General features: G+C 37.6%; 1 protein-coding gene across 1 annotated transcript in view; it reads right to left on the bottom strand.

Moving 5' to 3' along the window:
• PTPRD (protein tyrosine phosphatase receptor type D) overlaps positions 1-22,633 on the bottom strand; it is a 2,130,336-nt gene that overhangs the window by 1,838,628 nt on the left and 269,075 nt on the right. Inside the window, exon 2 of the mRNA XM_073806125.1 lies at positions 9,819-9,873. The gene's annotated coding sequence lies outside the window, so the exon portion shown is untranslated. The remainder of the gene's footprint in view (positions 1-9,818; positions 9,874-22,633) is intronic.

Below are 22,633 nucleotides of genomic sequence, written 5' to 3'. Positions count from 1 at the left end.
TTAAACTAATACCTAGTTGTCAAGAGGGCCCACTGTAATAACTTGACTGATAGTTTCTCGGCTCCTGCAGAGACCCAACCCCACTCTTTGATATCTCTTGGAAAAATGACGCTTAGGTCCTTGCAACAGGAAACATATTACACTGCTGCCACAATTTCTGGAGTTTTGGTGATAATTTTCTGCCACCAGGTTGGGATAGACAATAAAGGGAAAGGACTATATGTTCCTGATATAAGCTCTCTGTTTCTGAAGATTAGCTTCCATTTTAAAAAAGCAAAACAGTCTTAAACAAAAAGAAATACTTTATGTAATTGGCCCCACACAGATTAGGGAAAAAAGTAGAACTCCTAAAAAATATTGAGAGCCAAACATTTTAATCAGTGACTAATCTAGCCTGGAGCCATTCCATAATACTATATTAATAGCTATTGAGACACAAACTTAGCTTTTTCTTTTTTTAAAAAAAATTAATGATGATGGCTATTGAATTATACCTGGTACTCTAAAATGCTTTTCCATGAGACTGTACAATTGGAAAAAAGTAGAAAGAGTTGCAGCAAAGATGGGATATAAGAGAAGGTTTTTACAAATTTTTCAATATTTGAGAGTACAAGAATCTCATTTTAAAAAATGCACATCACAAACACACACACATACACAAACACACATCTACTACAAACTTCCCTCTGCCCAAAGGAACTTGTTAGCAACTTAGAAAAGTGAACAGAGTAGAAGAAAAATTCTATTACATAAAGCCTCTTTATCTCTTGGAATCGAGTCAACATAGCCAGTGTCAAAGAGTTTTCCTGTGAGACTGAATGACTTGCTGGAGGCAAGGCTTTAGAATGTTATGCACCTGACAAAAGACTTGATTAGATGTTCTGTGAGTTCTGGTCTTAATATGGGGCTAAATTCAATTCTATGCAGTAAAAGAACCACGATTTAATTAGAGAAGGAGGCAATATGAAGACAGAGATTCAACCAATCAGAAATTTAAAATTAGAAGATAGTATCTTTTTGTTTTAAGGCATCCCACTCTCTTCCAACTCTGACAAAATGTCATGTAGATGGAAGTTCTCAGACCAGGCTAGTTGTTTCGCATCTTCATTAACATGGGTTGGGTTATTTTCTAGCTTCTAAAGAACATGACTGCAGTGTGGAAAATGTATGCTGTATTAGTTTTTTTAGAGTTGGAGTCTTGCTTTTTGATGATAAAACTAAGTCATGTTTTATTATTCTCACTAGTACTTGGCAAATAATAAATTTACAATACTAGGCTAATATATTGGAATTAACAGTCAAGTTGGTTTATCTGCTTCAGTTAACGTTGTTTTAGTTGTCACTGCCTTCTTTGCTATATGTACAATACATGATTTATTTCAAGAAAGTGAAATGGGGTTTAAAAGAATTGCTTTATAAATCCGCATATTCCATGGAATTAGGATTAATTGAAAGTAGTATTACTATTTTGGAATATATCTTTAAAATGTTATTATATGTTTTAAACGAGTCATTTGTTATGTCCTTGGACAGCAAAGATCATAAAATGTGTCCATGAATACTTTATACTTGAACTCCTGATGGGTAGGGTACTTAGGTCTTTCTCTGGTTTCTTTTCATGGGAAACAGCTTAATGAGCACTTTGCACATAGGTCTTGTGGTGAAGCTATTTTATATGAATATTTTTAAATTATAAAAGTGTGTATGTTTATTGTATAAAAGTTGAAAAAATAGAATAGAGAACAATGACACCTATAATCTTACAATGTGGACATAACTACTATACTGACATTCTTATACATTTTTGAGTTTACACTGAATATACCATTTTGTATATTTTTTGCTTAGTATGATGATATGCACTTTTATATTATTTAAAACTTCATAACCAGTTTGATGTACACAAAATAGTCTGTCATAAGGTGTAACAATTTACTTAAGTGACTTGGATATTCACATTTTCTATGTTTTTGATATTTTAAATAATACAGAAAAAATCATGCACATATTTGTAATTTCAGATCAGTAAATCAAGGACAAGAGTTGGACTCTACGAGATCTCTATTGAACTGCATTTCTGTACCCTTTTTTCTCTGGAAATTTCCTTTTCCTTATCTCATCCACATACTTGAGGTGGCAACTGTCATTTGTGTAACATGAACTTGCCCTCTGTCACAGTAAACTTGAATACTCTCTGAGAAATTTTAACTGGGACTGAGAGAATGACTTTTATCTGCTCTGGGTGGTTCCACTATGCAAATCTCAAGAGCTAATATTGGTGTGTTCTAACATACAGACTGACTGTGCAGAGGAAACTTGACTGGTGTCAGAAGGATAAATAAAACAAATGACAGGAAAAAAGCAGTAACAAAGAACAGAGAGAGAATATGACACAAATTCTCAAAGACTTTCATTCCTGAGGCATATTTACAGTCCTGATCTTGGCTTTCTAGAAGATATCTTAGGAACCTTATATCTTTATATATATCTATATAAAGATATATCTATATATCTTTATCCTCCTCTTTTTTTTTTTTTTGGTTCATTTGTCCAGATTGGGTTTCTATATCTTCAAAAGCTTATTTTCTAGAAATGGAAATGAATGTTTTAAAGACTTTTGATACACACTGTATACAGTGTCTTTTACTGTTACCTTAGCTAAGCTGAAACATTTCTCACAATTCATTCTGTGTATAGTTTTTAGTTAGGTCACAAGAAAAACCTGCACATGATTTCGCAAGTAGAGAAGTGAGAGCCATTTTTCTCTCCAAAGTTGGGTGCAGGGAGTCAGACCCTGGGGCACATGCCCTGGTCTGCTGACTTACTGACACAGGGCAGCACCGAGGCATGCAGCTCCTTCAGCTTCTCTGAGGTTAAATGCATGTGTGGCCCTTTGGTGAAGCTGCCGACTTCTCCTGCAGTTCAACCTTATCGTCAACATTAGTGGTGGTGAGAGACAGACAGGAGTTGAGCTCCAGCTTATCTTCCTGGGTCCTCCTTTATCCTCATGGGTTCCAGTTTTGTCCTGGCTCTCCTCCACTTCACAGCCCAACCAACTTAAAGCAACTTCAAGCTCAACATCAGATGAAGAGGAAACAGCGTTGTATAAACGCCCCCTTCCGCTGCCACAATTCCATAAAATCCCTACAATAAATCCCGTATTTCATATCATCAGAGTGATCTGCTTCTCTGACTTCGGTATAGAAGATGAGTACTATTATAACAAAACCCGAAAACATGTGGCATTGGCTTTGGGTCCAGCAGTGAAGGAAACTTGAAGGGCTTTGAGAAAACTACTAGCAGAAACCTGACTAGCTGGAAGGAGATGAGGGTTTAAAGAAGAGAGGCCAGCCCGCAACTATTTGAATTATCCCCAGCTGATCGAGTGTTCCAGGTGAGAACACTGATACTGCAGAGCCTAAGCAAACCATCCCCTCTGTGTCTGAATTCCTGATCCTCCGGCAGTATTACGCCCCTCAGGAAGGACTGGTTTGTTAGCAGTAAGATGTGACTCATGAAGCAACTGGTGCTGGAAGTGGAGCAGTCAGAGTTGCCTCTGCTCTTGAGTTTATGCTAGAATCCTGTAAACTTATAGAAAAATCCCCCTCTTTTGCTCGTTAGTCCAAATTGAGTTTCTCTAATTAGCACTCAAAAGGAGGTCTGACAAATCGTACAATCTACGGAAACAAACATTCTTCATGCATATTGCTTTTCAAAAAGACTACCATACTGTATCTTACTATTTTTTATGCAATTTTGAATGAAGAAAGGCCCCCAACTTGAAAAACCATGATCAGTTTTCATTTGATGTATAAACTTAACGAGTTCTTTTGTTCAAGGAATTATGCAGTCATCTATTCAATCACCTAGGAAATATTTTATTGAGCTCTTTAAATGTACAAGGCAGTGGATTAAGCAAAGAGAAGGATACAAAGAATTATATAGTATCTGAGTAGTTAATCACACAGTAGCAGCAATGAGACACACGAACAGAAACTAAGACATTTCCTTGATTCTATGATGCACTTATTTTTCACATTTAAATCTGTTTAAAATCAGGGCACACCATTTAATTGATGGGTGCATTTAATGTGGGAGTGTTTCTTCCCCTTGAAAAGCTGCTATTAAATCAACACATGTGCCTTATTATCCGTGATGTTTTAGAAAGGAGGAAATGCAACACAGCACAAGCTAGTATGTAATAAGTACCATGAGTGACACCAGGAGACTTAAGATTTTCACTAGCTGGATAATGTGAGAATACGTCAAAGCATTTCAACTGGATCTAGAGAGGAAAGGGCATGACATTTAAGAAGGATCTCCTGTGAATACATAATATGAACTTTCTTATAATATTAAATGATAGGAATTAACTTAATATTCCTGATCATACAAATGAGGTTCAGGTTAGTGAGAAGTACGTCCTTGATATTTTCACACTCAGATATCTCTAAATTGAAGTGTACACTCTTTTCAGAACATAATAACGAACACATCATACTTACTAGGTACTTACTACATGCACTGTAGTAATGTGTACAATGTATTATGTTCTAAATCCTTTACATATAAGACTCATATTAGAGATGGGGGAACTGAGACCTGGAGAAATCAAGTAAATTTAAGGAGGTCACACAACTAACAAGTGACAAACTGTATAGATTAAGAAACCCAGCAGTCTCATAAAAGAGTGTGTGTTATTAGCCACTATTCTCTGTGCCTCTCTGGACAACATAAAACACTTTCTCCCAAAGTTCTGACTATCCCATTAAAAACTGTAGTCCCCTGGCTCTTGATTTCCCTTACCCAACTACATAATTGACAGATTTATGATGCAAATAACTTACTGTCTGTTTCTACTACCTCCAAGTAATCTCCTTAAAGGCAGGGTTGTTGTCTGTTTTGTTCACTGATGTATCTTTGCCTGGACTGTGCCTAGCATAAGGTAGGAGCTCCATAGGTATTTGTTGAATAAATTAATGAATAAATCTTAAAAAGGAGACGAGAGAGTGGAGTCCATGAGTGAACAGTAATTGGATAGAAACAGAGGCAGGGCAGTGGGAGTTGTGTTCTGAAACACTGATTGGTGCGGTCCGCCTAAGGTGTCAAGTGGGAGCAGAAGAAATGTGTGAGCATCCTCCCAGAGAGGGAGGTACAATCCACCCAGGCTCATCTGCATGAGTCTTTGCTCCCTCACATCTTGTTTGTAGCTTGTTCAGCAATAGACACTTGAAAGGAGGGCAGGAAGACATCAAAGTAGCTGTATTGTTCATATTTTTTTCTCCCTTTGTTAACTATTTGCTCTCTTTCCAGCTGACACTACAATTTCAGCGATTTAATGATACAATTGTTTCTGAAAATGACACAGAAACAGACACCCACTGCCATTTAATTGGCTGCCAGGACAAAATGGAATCTGCTGTTTTGTAATTTCATTTTTGAGGTGTGTGGGAATCTGGAGAGGCTGGGAGAGGGATAACCATTTACTGCCATTAAAAAAGGTAAAAGACACAGACCTACTAGAGAATGGGCTTGAGGATATGGGGAGGGGGAAGGGTAAGCTGTGACAAAGCGAGAGAGTGGCATGGACATATATACACTACCAAACGTAAAATAGATAGCTAGTGGGAAGCAGCCACATGGCACAGGGAGATCAGCTCGGTGCTTTGTGACCACCTAGAGGGGTGGGATGGGGGGGTGGGAGGGAGGGAGACGCAAGAGGGAAAAGATATGGGTATATATGTATATGTATAACTGATTGACTTTGTTATAAAGCAGAAACTAGCACACCACTGTAAAGCAATTATATTCCAATAAAGATGTAAAAACAAAAAAAGGTAAAAACTGGGCTTCCCTGGTGGCACAGTGGTTGAGAGTTCGCCTGCCGATGCAGGGGACATGGGTTTGTGCACCGGTCCGGGAGGATCCCACATGCCGCGGAGTGGCTGGGCCTGTGAGCCATGGCCGCTGAGCCTGCGCATCCGGAGCCTGTGCTCCGCAACGGGAGAGGCCACAACAGTAAGAGGCCCGCGTACCGCAAAAAAAAAAAAAAAAATTATCTTTAAATCACTTTAATAAGTGCCATCTGTAAAACTGAATTTCCCCCTCAATATCACATTATTTGTATATGCATTTTATTATAAATTCCAAATAAAAATTTAATCCAAAGATTCTGAAAAAGTTAGGGTTAGAAATATATATAAATAGTAAAGATATTTAGATTTATAGATATAGATAATACCAAAACAGCATGCCTTACTCTTCTTAATGCCATATTTCAAGTGGACTTAGATATAGTTGCAAAGAATGGTATTTATCAACTTACTGTGCATTTGAATAGGAAATTTATGTGGGAAATAGTCAGGGCGTAATGGAATATGTACTAAGAAAATTAATATAGTTTTTAACATATAGAAGTTGTGCTATTGAAAACTTAAATATAAAACAAGACTTTTATAAGGACTCATGCTTTACTTTTTCTTTCAGGTAGATGTTTTTACAGGGGAAGAAAGTGAGGCACAGACACATTTGAAAACTTTTCCAAGGTCATATACATAGTAGAACCCATTATTTTACACAAATTATGTTTCCCCAGGATCTATATACTTAATCTCTGTGCCAAACTACCTCCCATAATAAAATGATATATTTTATGCTCAAACACATTTTCAGTAATCCTTTTTCTTTAAAATTTTCATAGTACTACATTTATTAATTTATCCCCTTGGGAAATAAAGCAAATGTTTTCTCTCATTTCCCTATATCAGAGATTAAAGAGTTATGAAGTAAGTTGCATCTCTATCATATGAACCTCTATTTTTAGCCCAAAGACCAATTCAGAATGTATAAAAAGAAAACTATAAATGGAATACCACTGGGTCTTGCTAGCAGTATCATAGTTACAACCAAGAAACAAAGCTGAGTATGCAATGTTCATCTTCACTTCTCAGCACAATTGGCTACTAGGAGTCACTTGGAGTGCTATAGCTCAGTCACTGCGCAAACTCAGCTTTTTGGCTAATGAGTGACATTTAGGCAAGCAGAGGATTGATTCTTGAGACAGTTGCTTGAAATCTAATGCTAGATTTCTATCCAATCCAACGTCACCTTTACCTGATAGACTACAGTAATTTCACAAATAGACATTGAAAAGACCAAAGAAGTGTCAGTTACAAGCCAATAACATATATATTCACTCCACAAATAATTTTTCTGTGTACCAGACACAGTGCTATGGATATTCAGTGCTCAACCAAACCTCACAAGGTTGGCCTATTTTGACTTTTATTGCACCTATTGATAAAGGTGTACTGCTACTTTCCTTTCCCACCTAAAACTCTAACTCACCTTTTCATTTCAAATACCTGACCAAACAAAATATCAAATCTTATATATAGAATTTACTTGAATAGCCCCTGCATCAAAGTGTTACTTTCTTAGAAGTTCAGAATGTTATGTATCAGTTAGGCAAAAAGATCTCTAATGGCAAAGGTATTGCCTTTGAGAGGGATAGCCCATGTTTGGAGCAGCCTATGTTTTCTCTGAGAAAGCAGAGCAGAGATTCAATATAGAAGGGATAATTTAGCAGATGTATTGTTCCTAAGACAAATGCATATAAATTAAATGAAGCACATTCTTAAAGGGAACCTGGGGTCAAAAATGCAATCCACAAAACAGGAAAAAGAAAATCTGAAGAAAGTTTCACAGCTATGATGAATTCAACTGAGTAAGAAGAAAGCATATTGTTTCCACTACTTGTGGGATCACAGTTAGGAAGCAGCAGAGTATTTGGGTGGTACTGGTCAGACTCATTAATGAACGCATACAATTCCTGGAATAAGAAGGTTTCTAAAATGAGGAGAGTGCTACAAGTTGTCCTGTTTATCTGTCCATGGTTTATCTAACATGAGGGCAGAGACCTTTTAAAGCTCTTTCCTCCCTATTTGAATGTTAAAACCAAGCAGTTGACCTTTAAGAAGCTAAATGATTCTTAATTTGCATAAAGCCTTTTTTCATTTTTTTGTTGTTCCTTCATTATATGGGCACAATGCTTTAAAGGCAGCACAGGCACGTCCTATTTGTTTATGCTCCTTATGAGAAAAACAAGTATCCCTTACTTTTTCCTTTCCTCCAACTAAAGTGCAAATTTTAGGCAAACTGGTATCTTCAAAGCACAAGGAAAGTTTTCACTCAGAAAGACTTCTCTAGGAAGAGACAGGTTTCCGGGATAATAAAGCTATCATGACATCTGTCTTCTCCTCTACATGACAGGAATTTTCAAGATAGAAAAGCAGATAGAAAAGAGATTTATTCATTCATTCAACAAACATTTATCAGGAAAAGGACAACTGGGAGGAAATTGGATATTGAATCTATGGAATTTTATGTTTGTTTCTTTGAGGCAAGATTGAGCTAAGGTCTGGTACATGAGATCAGTAGTATTTTCTCCTCAAAGTTACTACAGAAATCTGAGCAATTACAAGCACTGGGAAGGGGAGATGTCATTATCTTTAACAGATAAAAATAGATAGAAATTGAGGAGGAATGTTTGCCTCGTTACTTTTTTCACACCAGCTACTTGGTCTCCTCACTTCTGATTTTTCATCTATGTAGTCCGTCCATCATAATGCTATCATAATTTTTCCAAGGCACGGTTCTGATTACAGGATTGCACAGATTAGAACAACAAATAAATAATAATAATAACAAAAGACCAACACCATCAATATCCATTTTTTGTTTATATAGTAAAATATAATTTTTTAGATCAGGCTTCAAAACTTCCACCAAAGAATCCCAGTTCAACCTTTTGAAATAACATCTCAACTCTTCCTTACCATATTTGAAGTCTATCCCCTATTGCCAAAATGTCCCTATTCATTTCCACCTCCATGCTTCTCATACTTCCATCTTGAAAGAAATTATTTTATCCAACCTCACATATCTATATCCCATCCAGCTACAAAATGCCATTTGTTTTCTTCAATAATTCATTCATATTCCAACAGCTATAATAAAGCCTCCGTTTTTTGAAATTCCCATTCTACTTTATCTTGACAAGTTAGCAATCTCTACCTGTAATGTCATTATGTATGTGTTGCAAATATTTTTCCAGTCATTTACAGATACTATTATATATAATGTCTTCATAGTAACAAGCTTTCCAAGAATTGCTAGTTTGGAGTCAATAACAAGAACATATCAACCTTTACAGTGTCAACTCAAGTTGATCTTTCACTAGTTTCCTCTTGGCACTATATCATACAACTGTGTATATCACACTAGTTTGGAATTACGTACTATTTGTATCGATCCCTGTCTTTAATTTCAGAATTGTACAGTACAAAAAATGGCACCTTTGAAGTCAGATTTAGATTTGAAACCAGCTCTGACATTAAATAGTTCTATGTACTAGGGCAAACTACCAACCACCTTAGAGCCTTAGTTTATTTCTAAAATAGGGATAAAACCCTTACAATAGTTTTTGAAGATTAAATGGAATGATTCTTATTAAGCACCTAGGACATGGCAGGTCCTGAAATGGATGCCAGCTTTCTTTTGCGACACCATCTCATGAGTTACACTGTCTTTTCTAAAATGAACATCCTGTAACAGTTTCTAAGCAACTTCCAAAGTGTATAGCAGAACTGAACACAGGTGACATGCAATTAGTGCCAATGACCATATGTCAGGGATGGAAACAGAGTTTTATAGACTTTCCAACACTGTGTCTGAAATGAAAAGCTATTATTATGCAATGGATAGAACTCAGGTCAAACAGTCTGACATCTGACTCTAGATGTGCAGATATTACTTACTAGTACTGTGACTTTGAGACAGGTCCTTTACTTCTTTGAATCTCCATTTCTTCACCTGCAAAAATGAGGACATTGGACTAGATCCATGACTTTTAATTTAATTAATACTATAAAGTTTACTGATTTATTCATTCTGTGAATGAAATTTTGTGGAAGTATAACAAATGAAAGGTTTAGAAGTAGAGCTACTCCAGATGATACAAAGAGGAAGTTTAGAGCCTCCACCTTTTGGTCCCTTCCTGTAAACCAGACTAAATCTGGCTTAAATCTAGTCAGAGATTTACAGAGGATTCATGAAGAATTGTAATAACTAAGCGATCACTCAGGTCTACTCAGAAAGTATGTATAAGAAATGACAAACTTTATCCATTCATGGAGGATGTTTAGGTTGTTTCCATATCTTTGCTATTGTGAATAATGCTGAAATGAACATAGGAGTGTGGAAATCTCCTTGAGATACTGATTTCATATCCTTTGAATATATATCCAGAAGTGAGATTACTGGATTAAAATGTAGTTATATTGTTAATATTTTGAGGAAACTCCATAGTGTTTTCCCAAAATGGTTGTACCAATTTACATTCCCAAATGTTCGTTGACGGATGGATAAAGGAAATGTGACTATATATTTGGCTATATATATATGCGTGTGCGCACATACACACACACACAAACTGAAATATTAGTCAGCCTTAAAAAAGAAGGAAACCCTATCATTTGTGACAACATGCATAAACCCAAAAACTTTATAAGTGAAATAAGCCAGATGCAGAGTAACAAATACTGCATGTTCTCAATCATATGTGGAATATGAAATGTCAATTTCATAAAAACAGAGAGCAGAATGGTGGCTCTCAGTAGCTAAGGAGAGTGAGATATGGGAAGATACTGGTCAAGGGGTACACAGTTTAGTTACGCAATATAAATAAGTTCTGCAGATTTAAGGTACAACAATGTGATTATAGTTAACAATATTGTATTATATATTTGAAATTTGTTAAAAGGGTGAATCTTAAGTTTCTCACTTCCCCCCCATCTCAAATGCTAACTAGATGAGGTAATGGATATGTTAATTAGCTTGATTGTGGTGAATATTTCACAATGTATACATATATATCAATTCATCTATTTGTATACCTGAAATATACGCAAGTTTTAATTATCAAAATTAAATTAAGTCGGTAGTCTTTTTAAATTGGGGGAAAATAAATGAAAGGCCAAACTTTAAGCTACTCTTCATATTCACCAAATATTGCCTAAATATTCACTGAAACTCTAAAAGTTTTCTTACTAGGCATGCTGCTTACATTGTCTAATTAGCTGAAAATTCCAAATTGAAACTCCACAACTCTAATGTTTAAATATGGAAAAAAAAATAACTAGGTTTATAAAAGTTAATACAACTGACAAATAAGAGTGATCATACACTGATGTTTTATGTTTTAAAAACCATATTGGGCACAAAACTCATGTGGATGTGCTGTCTTCACACTTTAAATATCACTTAGAGTGTGTCATGATAACACCATATCATAGAATGGCCAGTGTGCAAAAATCTTGCAAGAAATTATACAAGAAATTAAACACATGCTTTGGAGTAAGAGAGTTGATTTTAACTTTTTTTTTTTTAATTTTTTTTTTTTATTTGCGGTATGCAGGCCTCTCACTGCTGTGGCCTCTCCTGTTGCGGAGCACAGGCTCCGGACGCGCAGGCTCAGCGGCCATGTCTCACAGGCCCAGCTACTCCGCGATATGTGGGATCTTCCTGGACCGGGGCACGAACCCGCGTTCCCTACATCTGCAGGCAGACTCCCAACCACTGCGCCACCAGGGAAGCCCTTAACATTTTAACATTAAAGTTCTGGGAAGTTTACTTAACCTCTAAGCTGCAGCTTATCTGTAAAATGCAAATAACAATATTGATCCTCCCTGCTTTTATGTATTTTTTTTTCTTTTTTTTGGTGATTGCAAAGTAATATTCACTGTAAGGAAGTACTAGCTCTTATTAGGTGCCTAATAAATATTAAGTCCCCTTTTCCTTCTCTTTTTATATAATTCCATAAATATAGTTAGCATTGTTAAAATAGAGCGTGAAGCAATGTAAGCAACTCAATTTTTAATGGTCTCTTGTACAGTGGTTTCTAATTTCCTAACCTTTCAAAGCTGTTAAAATAAAGTCAAATAATGATACTGCTGTGGTATAAGTGTTGCTAGGATCAATAAAGCGTGGTTGTTGTTATAAATTGCAATTAAAGGGGTAGTGCTTGATTGCTTGACAGTAGGTAGTCTTTCTGGCCCAAATAAACTCAAGTGTCAGTCTGATTTACAGGCTAATTAGTATGGACTGCACATGCATTTCATTGGGAGACCATCAGATCCTATTGACTTCTATCCACATCATGAGTGTGCCCCTGACTTTGTTCAGTGTCACTAACAGGTGACAAGTCCTCCTTACTTGTTTGTTTATTCAAGAATATAGTCATAATTTTTAATTAAGTAGAACATAGAAGAAATGTAATATGTTTGTAAATAAGCACTCAAACAGCTCTACAAATTTCAGTATGACTTTCAGTATGACTTTCTGTTTCTATACATTTAAGATAAAACCATGCATGAATTCAGAAATGGCATAGGCATCAATATAGCAAAGAAGGATGATTATTTTTGAATCTTTGCAGCAATAGAAAAATACACATAAGAAATTAATGTATAGGCTAGAAAATCTCAGGATAGGTATATTTCATGACAAACTAGTTGAATAATCCCTTAAAAAAGAGCCAAATTTTTATTTTCCAAATAAAGAAGTATGCTTACCTAAAGTACAATTTTGTTTATTCCTAATCTTTCTATTTAATGTGGTATTTTATATGTAACATATTCCAATATATTCCCACATAATTATCTAGTGAATATGGGATATTTGTACACTACAGTGAGGTAATTAAACAATCCTTTGGATTATGAATTCCATTAAGGTATATAGTGTGTTTTCTTCCACTATGTATTTACTAATTAGTCTAGTCCCTGCTAGAAATATAAATTTTTGTTGAATGAACAAATAAAAAATTACAATTCTTTAATAGGAACAATTATATATATATAATTTATATATATATTTACATATATAATTAAGCATCTTTTCTATAAGCCCTACATCCACATTTCTTGTAAATGCCACTTCAAAAAAAAAATCAGAATCATGCAAAAATACTCTGATGCCATACCTTCTCTGTTATCCCATACTTATGTTAGATATTTATTTTAGGTGTTACTGTTATACCCAGAAAATCCCAATCATACTTACTATAGTACAATTATGTAATGTTCTGTTTCTGAACCCTATTTCCCTTTCCTCTATAACTTCTAGAAAGGAAGCTTTGTGTAGGCCAAAGTCAAAAAGACTGATCTTTTTTGTACACTGATGAATTCCCATCAGTTTCTGACTCATAGAAAGTGCTCAATAATTATTTGTTGTATAAAGAAACTAAAAAAAAAATTCTATTATAAAAAATGATCACAATATATTTGTGACTTTACACATGAAAATATATTTTGATAATTCTGAGTAATCTTTTAACAGCTTTTATATATGACAGTACAAAACTACTGATGCATTAAATTTAAGCAATTATACCAAAAACACGAAATAAAACACTAGAGTCAATGAAAGCATTTTAAAGAACAAAATAGGATCCTAAGATCAAAATGCTGATATAAATGTTTCCATGTAAAAATTAGAAGAAGTCCTTGAAAAAAATATGAAAAGACAAATTAAAAGCAAAATCCATTCCCTTGTTCTTAGGTAATGTCACCCAAAACAAGAACTTGGGCTCCTTGAGAGCAAAATATATGTCTACTGACCTTGTTAGTCCAAGGATTTAAATATAATACCTGGTTCACTTGAGGGCTCAATTCATATTTTAAATGCATTATGAATGAATCAATCAATTACCTGATGCAGAATGTCTAAGAATTGAAAAACAGTGTAAAAACTATCAGGAAAACAAAATAAAGACTGGAAAAATATGAAAATGTGTTATACAATAATTTAATTAATATGGCACAGACTACATGTGTTGGATTATAAAATGATGGTATTATTTTAAACTACAAGTGATATCAGAACTCCAGAAAAATGAAATATATCTGAATAGATAGGTTTAAAAAAATTCCATGATGAGCCATTACCCTTTTCCACCTTGAGTTCAGTGTCATTAACAGAGTTGAAGATAATATTTGAGAGCATCTTTTCCCCATGTCTGTAGGCTGAACTGGTGAGGAGGAGAGAGCATTTTGCTTTCCAGTCCTTGGGTTATTTGCTGAAATCAATAGTGGAAGAGGATGCACAGGTGTGGATCCGAAAACAAGAGGCACTATAATTCTAAGAATGTGTGTTCCTGCATAGACCTTACAGCAGCTCTTCAGCTCTGACTGATCTTGGCTATGTCCAGCTGTCTGATTATCAATTTGTGGAAAAACTTGCAATAAAGAGTTAGTTTTGGGCTTCCCTGGTGGCGCAGTGGTTGAGAGTCTGCCGATGCAGGAGACGCGGGTTCCTGCCCCGGTCCGGGAAGATCCCACATGCCGCGGAGCAGCTAGGCCCGTGAGCCATGGCCGCCAGGCCTGCGCGTCCGGAGGCTGTGCTCCGCAACGGGAGAGCCCACAACAGTGAGAGGCCCGCATACCGCAAAAAAGAAAGAAAGAAAGAAAGAAAGAAAGAGTTAGTTTTATCTTCTGCATAAGCATGATGTCATTAAAATAAAGGAAATGGGCTTCCGGGAAGATGGCGGAAGAGTAAGACGTGGAGATCACCTTCCTCCACACAGATACACCAGAAATACATCTACACGTGGAGCAACTCCTACAGAACACCTACTGAACACTGGCAGAAGACCTCAGACCTCCCAAAGGGCAAGAAACCCCCCACGTACCTGGGTAGGGAAAAAGAAAAAAGAATAAACAGAGACAAAAGGACAGGGATGGTACCTGCACCAGTGGGAGGGAGCTGTGAAGGAGGAAAGCTTTCCACACACTAGGAAGCCCCTTTGCGGGTGGAGACTGCGGGTGGCGGAGCGGGTAAGCTTCGGAGCTGCGGAGGAGAGCACAGCAACAGGGGTGCGGAGGGCAAAGCCGAGAGATTCCCGCACAGAGGTTCAGGGCTGACCGGCACTCACCAGCCCGAGAGGCTTGTCTGCTCCCCCGCCAGGGCGGGCCGGGCTGCGAGCTGAGGCTCGGCTTCGGTGGGAGCGGGAGCGCAGGGAAAGGACTGGGCTTGGCCGCGTGAGCACAGCCTGCAGGGGGTTACTGCGCCAGGGCTAGCCAGGAGGGAGTCCGGGGAGAAGTCTGTACCTGCCGAAGAGGCAAGAGACTTTTTCTTTCCTCTTTGTTTCCTGGTCCGCGAGGAGAGGGGATTAAGAGCGATGCTTAAAGGAGCTACAGAGACGGGCGCGAGCCACGGCTATCAGCGCGGACCCCGGAGACGGGCCTGAGACACTAAGGCTGTTATTGCCGCCACCGAGAAGACTGTGTGCAAGCACAGGTCACTATCCACGACCCCCTTCCGGGAAGCCTGTGCGGCCCGCCACGGCCAGGGTCCCGTGATCCAAGGACAACTTCCCCGGGAGAACGCACGGCACGCCTCAGGCTGGTGCAACATCACGCCGGCCTCTGCCGCCGCAGGCCCGCCCCGCACTCCGTGCCCCTCCCTTCCCCCCCCCCCCCCCCACGCCCGGGTGAGCCAGAGCCCCCGAATCAGCGGCTCCTTTAACCCCGTCCTGTCTAAGAAAAGAACAGACGCCCTCCGGCGACCTACACGCAGAGGCGGGGCCAAATCCAAAGCTGAGCCCCAGGGAGCTGTGACAACAAAGAAGAGAAAGGGAAATCTCTTCCAGCAGCCTCAGAAGCAGCGGATTAAAGCTCCACAATCAACATGATGTACGCTGCGTCTGTGAAATACATGAATATACAACGAATCATCTCAGATTAAGGAGGTGGACTTTGAGAGCAAGATTTATGATTTTTCCTCATTTTGTGAGTGTGTATGTGTATGCTTCTGTGTGATGTTTTGTCTGTATAGCTTTGCTTCCACCATGTGTCTGAGGATTCTATCCGTCCGTTTTTTATCTCAATAATTATTTTTTTATTTTAATAACTTTATTATATTTTATCTTACTTTATTTTATTTTACTTTATCTTTTCTTTCTTTTTTTCTTCCTTCCCTCCTCCCTCCCTCCCTCCCTCCCTCCCTCCTTCCCTCTTCCTTCCTTCCTTCCTTCCTTTCTACTTTTTCTCCCTTTTATTCTGAGCCGTGTGGATGAAAGGCTCTTGGTGCTGCAGCCAGGAGTTAGTGCTGTGATTCTGAGGTGTGAGAGCCAAGTTCAGGACACTGGTCCACAAGAGAACTCCCAGCTCCACATAATATCAAACAGTGAAAATCTCCCAGAGATCTCCATCTCAACACCAGCACCCAGCTTCACTCAACGACCAGCAGGCTACAGTGCTGGTCATCCTATGCCAAACATCTAGCAAGACAGGAACACAACCCCATCCATTAGCAGAGAGGCTCCCTAAAATCATAATAACTCAACAGACACACCAAAACATACCACCAGACATGGACCTGCCCACAAGAAAGACAAGATCCAGCCTCATCCACCAGAACACAGGCACTAGTCCCCTCCATCAGGAAGCCTACACAACCCACTGAACCAACCTTAGCCACTGGGGACAGACACCAAAAACTACAGGAACTACGAACCTGCAGCCTGCAAAAAGGAGACCCCAAACACAGTAAGATAAGCAAAATGAGAAGACAGAAAAACACACCGCATATGAAGGAGCAAGATAAAAACCCACCAGACCTAACAAATGAAGAGGAAATAGGCAGTCTACCTGAAAAAAGAATTCAGAAGAATGATAGTAAAGATGATCCAAAATCTTGGAAATAGAATAGACAAAATGCAAGAAACATTTAACAAGGACCTAGAAGAACTAAAGAGGAAACAAACAATGATGAGCAACACAATAAATAAAATTAAAAATACTCTAGATGGGATCAAGAGCAGAATAACTGAGGCAGAAGAACGGATAAGTGACCTGGAAGATAAAATAGTGGAAATAACTACTGCAGAGCAGAATAAAGAAAAAAGAATGAAAAGAACTGAGGACAGTCTCAGAGACCTCTGGGACAACATTAAAAGCACCAACATTCGAATTATAGGGGTTCCAGAAGAAGAAGAGAAAAAGAAAGGGACTGAGAAAATATTTTAAGAGATTATAGTTGAAAACTTCCCTAATATGGGAAAGGAAATAGTTAATCAAGTCCAGAAAGCACAGAGAGTCCCATACAGGATAAATCCAAGGAGAAATACACCAAGACACATACTAATCAAACTGTCAAAAATTAAATACAAAGAAAACATATTAAAAGCAGCAAGGGAAAAACAACAAATAACACACAAGGGAATCTCCATAAAATTATCAGCTGATCTTCTCAGCAGAAACTCTGCAAGCCAGAAGGGACTGGCAAGACCTATTTAAAGTGATGAAGAAGAAAAACCTGCAACCCAGATTACTCTACCCAGCAAGCATCTCATTCAGATTTTATGGAGAAATTAAAACCTTTACAAACAATCAAAAACTGAGAGAGTCAGCAATGCCAAACCAGCTTTAAAAGAAATGCTAAAGGAACTTCTCTAGGCAAGAAACACAAGAGAAGGATAAGACCTACAATAACAAATCCAAAAAAATTAGGAAAATGGGACTAGGACATACATAACAATAATTACCTTAAATGTAAATGGATTAAATGTTCCCACCAAAAGACACAGACTGGCTGAATGGATACAAAAACAAGACCCATATATATGCTGTCTACAAGACACCCACTTCAGACCTAGGGACACATACAGACTGAAAGTGAGGGGATGGAAAAAGATATTCCATGCAAATGGAAATCAAAAGAAAGCTGGAATAGCAATTCTCTTATCAGACAAAATAGACTTTAAAATAAAGACTATTAGAAGAGACAAAGAAGGACACTACATAATGATCAAGGGATCAATCCAAGAAGAAGATATAACAATTGTAAATATTTATGCATCCAACATAGGAGCACCTCAATACATAAGGCAAATACTAACAGCCATAAAAGGGGAAATCGACAGTAACACATTCATAGTAGGGGACTTTAACACCCCACTTTCACCAATGGACAGATCATCCAAAATGAAAATAAATAAGGAAACACAAGCTTTAAATGATACATTAAACAAGATGGACTTAATTGATATTTATAGGACATTCCATCCAAAAACAACAGAATAAACATTTTTCTCTAGTGCTCATGGAATATTCTCCAGGATAGATCATATCTTGGGTCACAAATCAAGCCTTGGCAAATTTAAGAAGACTGAAATTGTATCAACTGTCTTTTCCGACCACAATGCTATGAGACTAGATATCAATTACAGGAAAAGATCTGTAAAAAATACAAACACATGGAGGCTAAACAATACACTACTTAATAACGAAGTGATCACTGAAGAAATCAAAGAGGAAATTAAAAAAATACCTAGAAACAAATGACAATGGAGACACGATGACCCAAAATCTATGGGATACAGCAAAAGCCATTCTAAGAGGGAAGTTTATAGCAATACAATCCTACCTTAAGAAACAGGAAACATCTCGAATAAACAACCTAACCTTGCACCTAAAGCAATTAGAGAAAGAAGAACAAAAAAGCCCCAAAGTTAGCAGATAGAAAGGAATCATAAAAATCAGATCAGAAATAAATGAAAAAGAAAGGAAGGAAACAATATCAAAGATCAATAAAACTAAAAGCTGGTTCTTTGAGACGATAAACAAAATTGATAAACCATTAGCCAGACGCATCAAGAAAAAAAGGGAGAAGACTCAAATCAATAGAATTAGAAATGAAAAAGGAGACGTAACAACTGACACTGCAGAAATGCAAAAGATCATGAGAGATTACTACAAGCAACTCTATGCCAATAAAATGGACAACCTGGAAGAAATGGACAAATTCTTAGAAATGCACAACCTGCCAAGACTGAATCGGGAAGAAAAAGAAAATATGAACTGACCTATCACAAGCACTGAAATTGAAACTGTGATTAACAATCTTCCAACAAACAAAAGCCCAGGATCAGATGGCTTCAAAGGCGAATTCTATCAAAAATTTATAAAAGAGCTATCTTTCTCAAACTCCTCCAAAATATAGCAGAGGGAGGAACACTCCCAAACTCATTCTACGAGGCCACCATCACCCTGATACCAAAACTAGACAAGGATGTCACAAAGAAAGAAAACTACAGGCCAATATCACTGATGAAGATAGACGCAAAAATCCTCAACAAAATACTAGCAAACAGAATCCAACAGCACATTAAACGGATCATACACCATGATCAAGTGGGGTTTATTCCAGGAATGCAAGGATTCTTCAATATATGCAAATCAATCAACGTGATACACCATATTAACAAATTGAAGGAGAAAAACCATATGATCATCACAATAGGTGCAGAGAAAGCTTTCGACAAAATTCAACACCCATTTATGATAAAAGCCCTGCAGAAAGTAGGCATAGAGGGAACTATCCTCAACATAATAAAGGCCATATATGACAAACCCAGAGCCAACATCATCCTCAATGGTGAAAAACTGAACGCATTTCCACTAAGATCAGGAACAAGACAAGGTTGCCCACTCTCACCACGCTTGTTCAACATAGTTTTGGAAGTTTTAGCCACAGCAATCAAAGAAAAGGGAATATAAGGAATCCAAATCAGAAAAGAAGAAGTAAAGCTGTCACTGTTTGCAGATGACATGATACTATACATAGAGAATCCTAAAGATGCTACCAGAAAACTACTAGCGTTAATCAATGAATTTGGTAAAGTAGCAGGATACAAAATTAATGCACAGAAATCTCTGGCATTCCTATACACTAATGAAAAATCTGAAAGTGAAATCAAGAAAACACTCCCATTTACCACTGCAACAAAAAGAATAAAATATCTAGGATAAAACCTACCTAAGGAGACAAAAGACCTATATGCAGAAAATTATAAGACACTGATGAAAGAAATTAAAGATGATACAAATAGATGGATAGATATACCATGTTCTTGGATTGGAAGAATCAACATTGTGAAAATGACTCTACTACCCAAAGCAATCTACAGATTCAATGCAATCCCTATCAAATGACCACTGGCATTTTTCACAGAACTAGAACAAAATATTTCACAATATGTATGGAAACACAAAACACCCCAAATAGCCAAAGCAATCTTGAGAACAAAAAACGGAGCTGCAGGAATCAGGCTCCCTGACTTCAGACTATACTACAAAGCTACAGTAATCAAGACAGTATGGTACTGGCACAAAAACAGAAAGACAGATCAATGGAACAGGATAGAAAGCCCAGAGATAAGCCCATGCACATATGGTCACCTTATCTTTGATAAAGGAGGCAGGAATGTACAGTGGAGAAAGCATAGCCTCTTCAATCAGTGATGCTGGGAAAACAGGACAGGTACATGTAAACGTATGAGATTAGATCACGCCCTAACACCATACACCAAAATAAGCTCAAAATGGATTAAAGACCTAAATGTAAGGCCAGAAACTATTAGAGGAAAACTCTTAGAGGAAAACATAGGCAGGACACTCTATGATATAAATCACAGCAAGATCCTTTTTGACCCACCTCCTAGAGAAATGGAAATGAAAACAAAAAGAAACAAATGGGAGCTAATGAAACTTCAAAGCTTTTGCACAGCAAAGGAAACCATAAACAATACCAAAAGACAACCCTCAAGATGGGAGAAAATATTTGCAAATGAAGCAACTGACAAAGGATTAATCTCCAAAATATACAAGCAGCTCATGCAGCTTAATAACAAAAAAACAAACAACCCAATCCAAAAATTGGCAGAAGACCTAAATAGACATTTCTCCAAAGAAGTTATACAGACTGCCAACAAACATATGAAAGAATGCCCAACATCACTAATCATTAGAGAAATGCAAATCAAAACTAAAATGAGATATCATCTCACACCAGTCAGAATGGCCATCATCAAAAAATCTAGAAACAATAAATGCTGGAGATGGTGTGGAGAAAAGGAACCCTCTTGCACTGTTGGTGGGAATGTAAATTGATACAGCCACTGTGGAGAACAGTATGGAGGTTCCTTAAAAAACTACAAATAGAACTACCATATGACCCAGCAGTCCCACTACAGGGCATATACCCTGAGAAAACCATAATTCAAAAAGAGTCATGTACCAAAATGTTCGTTGCAGCTCTATTTACAATAGCCCGGAGATGGAAACAACCTAAGTGTCCATCATCAGATGAATGGATAAAGAAGATGTGGCACATATATACAATGGAATATTACTCAGCCATAAAAAGAAACGAAATTGAGCTACTTGTAATGAGGTGGATAGACCTAGAGTCTGTCATACAGAGTGAAGTAAGTCAGAAAGAGAGAGACAAATATCATATGCTAACACATATATATGGAATTTAAGAAAAAAAAGTCATGAAGAACCTAGGGGTAAGACAGGAATAAAGACACAGACCTACTAGAGAATGGACTTGAGGATATGGGGAGGGGGAAGGGTAAGCTGTGACAAAGCGAGAGAGAGGCATGGACATATATACACTACCAAACGTAAGGTAGATAGCTATTGGGAAGCAGCCACATAGCACAGGGAGATCAGCTCGGTGCTTTGTGCCCGCCTGGAGGGGTGGGATAGGGAGGGTGGGAGGGAGGGAGACACAAGAGGGAAGAGATATGGGAACATATGTATAGATATATAACTGATTCATTTACCATATGATCCAACAATCCCCCTCCTGGGCATATATCCAGAGAAAACTATAATTTGAAAAGATACATGCATCCCAATGTTCTTAGCAGCACTGTTTACAATAGCCAAGACATGCAAACAAACTAAATGCCCATCAACAGATGAATGGATAAAGAAGATGTGATACATATATACAATGGAATACTACTCGGCCATGAAAAGAATGAAATAATGTCATTCGAGCAACATGGATAGACCTAGAGATTGTCATACTATGTAAAGTCAGAAAGAGAAGGAGAAATACCATATGATATCACTTATATGTGGAATTTAAAATACGACACAAATGAACTTATCTACAAAACAGAAACAGACTCACAGACACAGAGAATAGACTTGTGGTTGCCAGGGCGGTGGGGATGGCGGGGAATGGACTGGGAGTTTGGGATGAGCAGATGGAAACTATTATGTATAGAATGGATAAACAACAAGGTCCTACTGTATAGGACAGGGAACTATATTCAATATCCTGTGATAAACCATAACGGAAAAGAATATGACAAAGAATGTGTATATATGTATAACTAAATCACTTTGTTGTACAGTAGAAAATAACACAACATGGTAAATCAACTATACTTCAATAAAATAAATTTAAAAACAAAATAAAATAAAGGAAATGTTTAAATACTTATAGCTGTGAAGTGGTCAAACCTTAGGCTATGGGGACCTTTCTCTTCACTATGACACATACTCACCGTACCCGTCTCCATCTGTTTTTATTCCCATGAGCCACAGACACCCTCAGTCCCATACAGCTGCTTTTTGCTTCGCTGCCTTGCTCCTGCCTGCCCCAACACTCCACTGGCTTTCCTTGGGACTAGGTCAGGTCAATCCTGCCTTTCACGGGTACATTTTGTTCTTCCTCCAGGTAATTTTTTGTTAACTCTCAGATCAGTTTTTAT

The sequence above is a fragment of the Tursiops truncatus genome, chromosome 6 (assembly GCF_011762595.2).
Source record: "Tursiops truncatus isolate mTurTru1 chromosome 6, mTurTru1.mat.Y, whole genome shotgun sequence".
Lineage (NCBI taxonomy): Eukaryota > Metazoa > Chordata > Mammalia > Artiodactyla > Delphinidae > Tursiops > Tursiops truncatus.
Note: the sequence above shows the minus strand (reverse complement) of the source record. Positions and strands in the feature narration are given on the sequence as shown.